The sequence below is a fragment of the Rattus norvegicus genome, chromosome 2 (genome assembly GCF_036323735.1).
Source record: "Rattus norvegicus strain BN/NHsdMcwi chromosome 2, GRCr8, whole genome shotgun sequence".
Lineage (NCBI taxonomy): Eukaryota > Metazoa > Chordata > Mammalia > Rodentia > Muridae > Rattus > Rattus norvegicus.
This window is the reverse complement of record NC_086020.1, coordinates 53,735,252-53,743,571: the sequence shown is the minus strand read 5'-3', so window position 1 is coordinate 53,743,571 and position 8,320 is coordinate 53,735,252. Positions and strand designations below refer to the sequence as shown.

The following is an 8,320-nucleotide window of genomic DNA, read 5'->3' as shown; positions in this document are numbered from 1 at the left end:
GTCGGTTCCCTCACTCAGCTGCTGTGGACATGGCTGTCAGAAAAATGGGTGTGCAATTTCTCAAGGGTATCTTGACTTGAAGTCTTTGAGGTAAATACCCAAACTGGCAAATGTGGGCCCTAGGGAGAGAGTCCCGTTTAGTGTCTGTGACGATCCTCTATGCCGACCTACAGTGACCTGAGTAGTGGACATGCTCACCAATAGGCTGCCAGGGTTCCCTATCTTCCACACTCCCCCTTCTCACCTCCGTACCAGCATGGACTCCCTTTGCTTTCTTAGTGACTGATATTCTGACTGGGATAAGACAGAATTTCACAGTCATGTTAGTACCTTCCTCAGCTGACCAGCCAGGATGAAGCCCTCCTCCATGCAGATAGGTGTTTGCCTCATGGAAAGGGCTGTTCGCTTTGTCAGGCATGTCGTTTGGGTGGTTTTGTGTGCTCTTCTTTAATACTATGAATTCTGGGGCCTGGAGAAATGGCTCAGCAATTTACAGAATCACACTAGGACCCAGGTCCATTTGTAGCCCACGAATATCAGTTCACAACTGTCTGTATCTATAGTTCCAGGACATATAACACCTACATATAAACATGCATTCAGGGAAAACATCAATAAACATGAAAATAAGAAATAACAAAGATAGAAAAAAGAAATAACAAAGAGAAAGAGTTTATTTAAAATGATAGTATCTGAGTCATTTGCTTATTTTAAATCCTAATCTCCTGCCAGATGTTTCTCCTGTCCTGTGGGCATTTGAGCACTTCCTTTGCTATCCAGAAGGCTGGCCGGTTCATGATGTCCCACTTGCCTTTGGCAGCACTGTTTCACATGCCAGGTGTGCAGAGCAATCCAGGCAGCTTGTCCCCTACCTTCTGACCCAAAAGCAAGGTAACAGGGGTTCAGTTCACAGAGCAGGGATCTGGGAAACACTATAAAAGCTGGAAAGAGAAATATTGCCTTGGGGAGGGGTTTGCATCTAGTAAACAAACCAAGTGTCCTGGCATGAATTTCTTCATGGAAACTCAGGTCTGATCCATCTCTAAGTGTCTGTTCTTCAGCACACCCTGTGCGGTTTCTACCTCTGTGTTTCTGGGACTCCAGAGTCTGGTGAAGTGCATTGTTGTATAGAAAGAGAGTTGGACTATCCTAGGTCCTTTGTGATTTCACAGGAATTGGGATATTTAAGAATATTTCCCTCTCCATCTGAGTGGCCTTGGCAGGCCGGACATTAACTGTTCTGTGTGACTGGCCTAGACTTTGCAGCCATCCCTCCCCACTTCTGCAGTAGAGGCTGGGATTGCAGCTGTGCACCATCACACCCAGCTCTGCACTTAAAGAGAAAACAAACCAAACCTTTAACAGGAGCAGGAGGGGCAGCTGGAGTGGGATTTTATTTCGGGGTGGGGGGGGGAGTCCTTCTGTAAGGAAGCATGCTTGCAGAATGCAGTCTCCAAAGGCCTGCCATTCTCTATGGTGTCAACAACTGTGGGCAGCAGCCAGTAGCAGGAGAGCATTAGAATATCAAAAGGATAATAGTAATCCAATTTGTCATTTCAGGACCAGGCTTGATTTCAAAAGAGGCAGTGCGATACTAGCTTCGGGAATAGATCATAAGTCCCAGAAACTAAGTCATAAGACACCAGCTCTAGAATCAGACCATAAAATCCAGAGCAAGATCATAACCTCACCCCGACCCCCAAAGAACAGCCAGGGGAAAACCACAGTGGGGAAATACCTTATCTCAGAAGGGGCCAACTGTGCTGGAAAGCCCTATTTCACCACAAGGTTGAATGCTCATGACATAAGAATGGAGACCCTGAGCACCTGTGACCCCTCCAGTAGCCACCACTGAAATTCTAAATTACCTAATGCTTCCAGAGAGTTCCCTGTCCCCATAAGAGGAACTGCATGCCTTTGTTTAAGATCTACATTTTATTCAATGGTTGGATTACTCCCCCCCCCCCATGCTGTTTTTTTCTGCAGAATAAACTCTCACTCTTTTTGAGATTTTCAGATCCTCACAATAGGATTTGCTCCCGGAGACCTAACAACAGAAAGTCTTGTCCACTAGTTGTTGGCGACAGACAGACCACACTTGCTCCAAGTCTGAGGTCTGCTCATGCTCTGTGAGCACCAGGCTGGGGGCTCTAGTGTGACAGCATTGACTTGCTTCCCCAGGGTCCTCTTTTGGGAACCGAAACTCTTATTTCTTGCTTCCAGGACAGAAGGGAGGAGCAAAACTGCCAGGATTGCTGTGTTCTCTACAAGAATCAGTTGCTCAAGATTTGTTGTCACCTGATTTTAAATCTCCTAACAACTGGGGAGCAAGGCACAGGTCATGGATGAAGATTTTCCTGGGTGGGGACACAAAGAGGCTGAGCCTCTGTAGCTCTCCCTGCTCCATCAATCTTTTGTTTGATCAATCAATCTCACAAACAGGTAACTGGGCTCCATAGCACAAACAGCTCTCAGCATGGGGAGGTAAAGAGATAAGGCCTTCTGTATCTTCATCTTCCTCAAGTTCTCTGTTTCAGTTTTTCTGTGGTACAGAATTTAAGAGAGCTGTGTCTACTTAGCGGCTTGGTGTGCTGGGGCAAAGCCTTCTGCAGCCAGCTCGTTGTGCATTTTAAAAGTCTACCAGGCAGCTAAACCAGTCAATCCTGGTTTGCCAACCTCTACCTGCCCCCCAAAAAACTGCCAGCATGCTGGGGTGGGGAATAGTTTAAATTGTATCATTGCTAAAAACCAAAAGCAAACATGGTTGAGAAAGAAGAAATTGTGATCCTGTCAGCGGCCAGGAAAAGGAAACCTAAGGCAGATCATGGCTGAACAGATGCAGAAGAACCTAGACAATTCAGCCACTGCAGGGTGAGGGCTGCTGGATCACGGGGGAAGGTACTGGTCTGGCTTCTGAGTACTTGGGACAGGGCTCCCTGAGGATGACCTCGTGCTGGTCCTGACAAGACCTAGATTTCCAGAGGACTGGAGTTCATCTGCATCCTGTCCTCCATGGTCAGGGAGTGGCTAAAAACACACAGACAAGCCCAGACACCACTGAGCTGCCTCCCTTCTAGCTGTGCTGGCCCTGGTCATATGGTTGACTGAAAACTGCTTGTACTGAGCAAAGGGGAATTTCCCCTGCTGGCTCAGAAAACTTGCAGAAACTTGGAGGCCCGGCCAAAGAGGAACTTGTGGCCACTTACTGACCGAAATCTGCCCCACCCAGAACCAGCTGGCTTTGCTCTGAGACCCTGGGAACTAGGAGCCTTTAATTTCCATCCTGGATGAATGTTAATTCCAGATAGAAGACATCCTTAGATGGCATGTGTGGTGGGTGTGTGGATGGCAGATACAGAAATGGGATGACAGGAAGACCAAGAGCAATCCAGGCAGCAAAAGCTTGTTTTGTCTCCTTGAGTCAGGACTTCTCATGACTGGGCAATCACACTCCAGGATGTATCTGGATCTGGAGACATGTGGAACCCCTCCAGCCAGGTTATGGAGGAAGATCCCTGCTCAGCAAGTCTGGCAACTCAACAGCCAGCACTAATTAAGAAAAAGCAACTGAATTTCCAAACGGGAGCTGCAATGTTGGCTGAGTGTACGCAGCAGCAGAACCAATCCCATCCCTGCCAAGACCCAGGATTCTGAACTTCAGAAGAAACTAAGTAATTCTTGCTGTGCGGACATTCAACCCTGTCCTAGGTAAGTGTTAGAAGACTCATCCAAGGTTTAAGTTTTAAGCTTTAAGAACTTCTCTGTCACATACTTAAACTTTTCGTTGTATTCTTAATGTTTGTTCCTCTTTTAGACAGTCCCATACATTAGTACAAATTTCATGTAAAAATGACAGTTTTCATCTAACCATGGTTTGGAAGCTCCATTATGAAAGAAAACACGCATGCTTTGTGATTATGGCCAATGTTTAAAAGGCAGACTCTCTAGGAAGAGGACAGTGTTTCCTACAGAGGGTGAGCATTTGTTCAAAGGGTTGACTGAGTGAGGAAAAACACTGCCTTTACACCACCACGCATCTATTTATAAAACTGGCTTCAGTTAGAAGATTGAGTCTGTATTAAAGAGAATGTGATTTTATTTTTTATCTTTTGAGATAGGATCTCTCTCCATAGCCCTGGCTGTCCTGGAAGTAGCTATGTATCCAGGCTGCCCTTGCACTAAACACATTCTTCTGCTGCCTGATTTTTTTATTGAAATATAATTAATTACCTTATTTTCCTGCCTTTTCCTCCGTCCCCTTCTATGTGCCCCTGTGGTAACAGCCTCTCTTTCTGTATATGTAGCATATATGTGATGGTTAGCATGTTTGTGTGTGTGTGTATACTTGGTGTACTTGTGTGTGTGTTCCTAATGTACAAATACAACCTCAGCAGTCTGTACAGTGTCACTGGCATGTCCATGATGTCAAGGCTGAGCACTTGGCTTTAGAAATTGGAGTTGGGTGCTCTTCCCTGGGAAAGACTGTTTCTCTTGCTCTCAGATTCCTTTCGTGGTCTTATGGTTTTTGGTTTTTGTTTGTTTGTTTTGGTTTTTTAAAGTCAGTTAGTTATTTAGTTATTTTTTCTTCTTTTATTAATTTTTATTATTATCTCTAATCTTTTTTTCACCTTTATTAAACTGGGTATTTCTTATTTACATTTTGATTGTTATTCCCTTTCCAGGTTTTTGGGCCAACAACCCCTAACCCCTCCCCATCACCTTCTCCATGGGTGTTCCCCTCCCCACCCTCCCCCATTGCCGCCCTCCCCCCAAAACTCACATTCACTGGGGGTTCAGTCTTGGCAGGACCCAGGGCTTCCCCTTCCACTGGTGCTCTTACTAGGCTATTCATTGCTACCTATGAGGTTGGAGCCCAGATTCAGTCCATGTATAGTCTTTCGGTAGTGGCTTAGTCCCTGGAAGCTCTGGTTGCTTGGCATTGTTGTTCATATGGGGTCTCAAGCCCCTTAAAGCTCTTCCAGTCCTTTCTCTGATTCCTTCAACCGGGGGCCGGTTCTCAGTTCAGTGGTTTAATGATGGCATTCGCCTATGTATTTGCTGTATTCTGGCTGTGTCTCTCAGGAGCGATCTACATCCAGTTCCTGTCAGCCTGCACTTCTTTTTTTTTTTTTTTTACTTTTTTTTTTTTTTTTTATTAACTTGAGTATTTCTTATATACATTTCGAGTGTTATTCCCTTTCCCGGTTTCCGGGCAAAAATCCCCCTCCCCCCTCCCCTTCCTTATGGGTATTCCCCTCCCAACCCTCCCCCCATTGCCGCCCTCCCCCCAACAGTCTAGTTCACTGGGGGTTCAGTCTTAGCAGGACCCAGGGCTTCCCCTTCCACTGGTGCTCTTACTAGGATATTCATTGCTACCTATGAGGTCAGAGTCCAGGGTCAGTCCATGTATAGTCTTTCGGTAGTGGCTTAGTCCCTGGAAGCTCTGGTTGCTTGGCATTGTTGTACATATGGGGTCTCGAGCCCCTTCAAGCTCTTCCAGTTCTTTCTCTGGTTCCTTCAACGGGGGTTCTATTCTCAGTTCAGTGGTTTGCTGCTGGCATTCGCCTATGTATTTGCTGTATTCTGGCTGTGTCTCTCAAGAGCAATCTACATCCGGCTCCTGTCGGTCTGCACTTCTTTGCTTCATCCATCTTGTCTAATTGGGTGGCTGTATATGTATGGGCCACATGTGTGGCAGGCTCTGAATGGGTGTTCCTTCTGCCTCTGTTCTAAACTTTGCCTCCCTACTCCCTCCCAAGGGTATTCTTGTTCCCCTTTTAAAGAAGGCGTGAAACATTCACATTTTGATCATCCGTCTTGAGTTTCATTTGTTCTAGGATCTAGGGTAATTCAAGCATTTGGGCTAATAGCCACTTATCAATGAATGCATACCATGTATGTCTTTCTGTGATTGGGTTAGCTCACTCAGAATGATATTTTCCAGTTCCAACCATTTGCCTACGAATTTCATAAAGCCGTTGTTTTTGATAGCTGAGTAATATTCCATTGTGTAGATGTACCACATTTTCTGTAACCATTCCTCTGTTGAAGGGCATCTGGGTTCTTTCCAGCTTCTGGCTATTATAAATAACAGCCTGCACTTCTTTGCTTCATCCATCTTATCTAGTTTGGTGGCTGTATATGTATGGGCCACATGTGGGGCAGGCTCTGAATGGGTGTTCCTTCTGCCTCTGTTCTAAACTTTGCCTCCCTACTCCCTCCCAAGGGTATTCTTGTTCCCCTTTTCAAGAAGGAGTGAAGCATTCGCATTTGGTCATCCTTCTTGAGTTTCATGTGTTCTGTGCATCTAGGGTAATTCAAGCATTTGGGCTAATATCCACTTATAAATGAGTTATTTAGTTATTTAGTTAGTTAATTAATTCGTTAGTTAGATACTTAGTTGTGTGTTTGTCTAAGGCTGAGGCCTCATGGGCTCCCCCACTTCCAGGTCTGCATGACTATTGGTGTCTCCTTGTTCAGTCTCCATGTTGGCAGTGCTGAGACTGCAATGGTGTAGCAAACGGTGAATCTTTATTATAAGGAGTCACTTTAATATAGGGCAGAGCTTGCTGTCGTTGTTGTTACTTTGTTTTCTTTCTTTAATGACTGATCACTTAAAAACTCACTTTTTAAAACAGTGTAGGTTTCTATTTAGAGCTTGGATTTTCTTTTTAAGAAAATGATTGGTGCTACATTAAGTACATCGATACTTCATTCACATGCTGAGAGTCTGCTGTACACGCTGAATATTTATATAAAGATGTGTATAACAACATCTCCTGAAATTAGTGATTGACAGCCATGTTAATGAGGTCAACCGAAAGTTTTAAATCCAGTTTATTAATGGCCAGATAAAGAACAGTCTTGTGTCTCTGAAAAGTCTGGTTCTGCCTGAAAACGTAAGCACCTAGAAATAAAATCAAATTTGCTGTGTGCCTCTGTCTGCTGATAGCACAGCAGAACTTGCCTTGGCTGACAAGTCTCAGCCTCTCATGAACCAGGACAGACAGCCCAAAGCTCAGGCACTGGACATGGGAAATCGCTGAGAGTCTCATTCTTGGCCACACACTGCTCACTGCTGTAGGGTTTGCTGGCCTGGATCTTGGAGGCAGAGTTGCAGGTCTCTGAAAATGAACCATTTTCGTTTAGGACTTATATTTCCTCCTGCTCCCCTATTACTACGGAAAAGCCAGCAGGCAGGTGCACTATCCGTGGACATATCCAAGGTCACAAGACTGGGCTAAAACCCGGACAGCAAAACTGAGAAGCCATCAGGCCTCCATCTTTGGCCGCTTGTCTCCAGACCAAAAGCATATCAGGGAAATAACCCGGAGACCTCCTTAGAAAGAAAGAGTAGAGCGACCTAACAACAGGGTTTGGCCCCGACCATGCCTTCCCTGAACTGCTAGAAACATGAAGCCAGAGCTGCCTTCCCATTGCAGGTTGCATCAGGGTTGCCATCTTCCTGGCCTTCCCTTGAATCCTAGAAACCTGCGATCCTGGGTGAAGCCAATATCTTTGAAAACGGGCTGGCACAACCCAAAACATCCCTTTGAAATCATCTATTAAAGGATTAAGACAGGACACAGACCATCCAAGGCAAATCGCTGGGTTTCTTTATTATAGCAGCAGGGGGCGCCCTGAACAGCCAGCTGGGAGGAAATGGAGAGGTTTAGGCACAGGGATCCTCTTTGGCACAGACCTAGCTATAAAACACCAGAAAGGCGCCTGCTGTGCCCTAAGGCTCCCTGATGCCAAAGGCCGGCCCGCAGTAGCCACACAGCAGGAAGCTTAGCCCGCCAGGAATGCGCTCTAGTGTCCTGACAAAGTCCAGAGACATCTTCTCCAGTTTCGGGTGGCTGGTCGCTGGCACTCACTGGAGAGACCCTTGCCACAAGTCTCGGTGTTCAGTGCTTCGTCGCCACGGGGGGGCGCTGTGGAACTGGACTCGGGCTGCACCCTCACTGCAAATGATTCTTCGGCAGCATCCTCCTGGGTTCCCTGAGTCGCGGGTTTCTCTGGCTGTTCCTCGTCGACCTCACTCACGCAATCCGGAATGCTGGGCTCCGAGGTGCTCTGACTCCTGCGAGAAGCGGTCCGTGCGTAGATTCCCGCGAAGTCACCCATCCAAACTGGAAGCCTATGTTCGTCTTGGTCACCGCCTTCGGATGGGAACACGCCAAGGACCGGATAGAAGGGAAGAGGCCAGGGACCGCGGTCTTCCGAGAAGCTGGGGAGCAGAGGAGGCTGGGCGTCTTGCTCCGGGGGGGAACGAATCCCACGCCTGCTTCACTTGCACGGACCAGAAAGGCGACTTCAT

General features: G+C 46.6%; 1 pseudogene; it reads right to left on the bottom strand.

Moving 5' to 3' along the window:
• Positions 1-7,706: 7,706 nt before the first annotated feature.
• Positions 7,707-8,320, bottom strand: Anxa2rl-ps4 (annexin A2 receptor like, pseudogene 4; annotated as a pseudogene).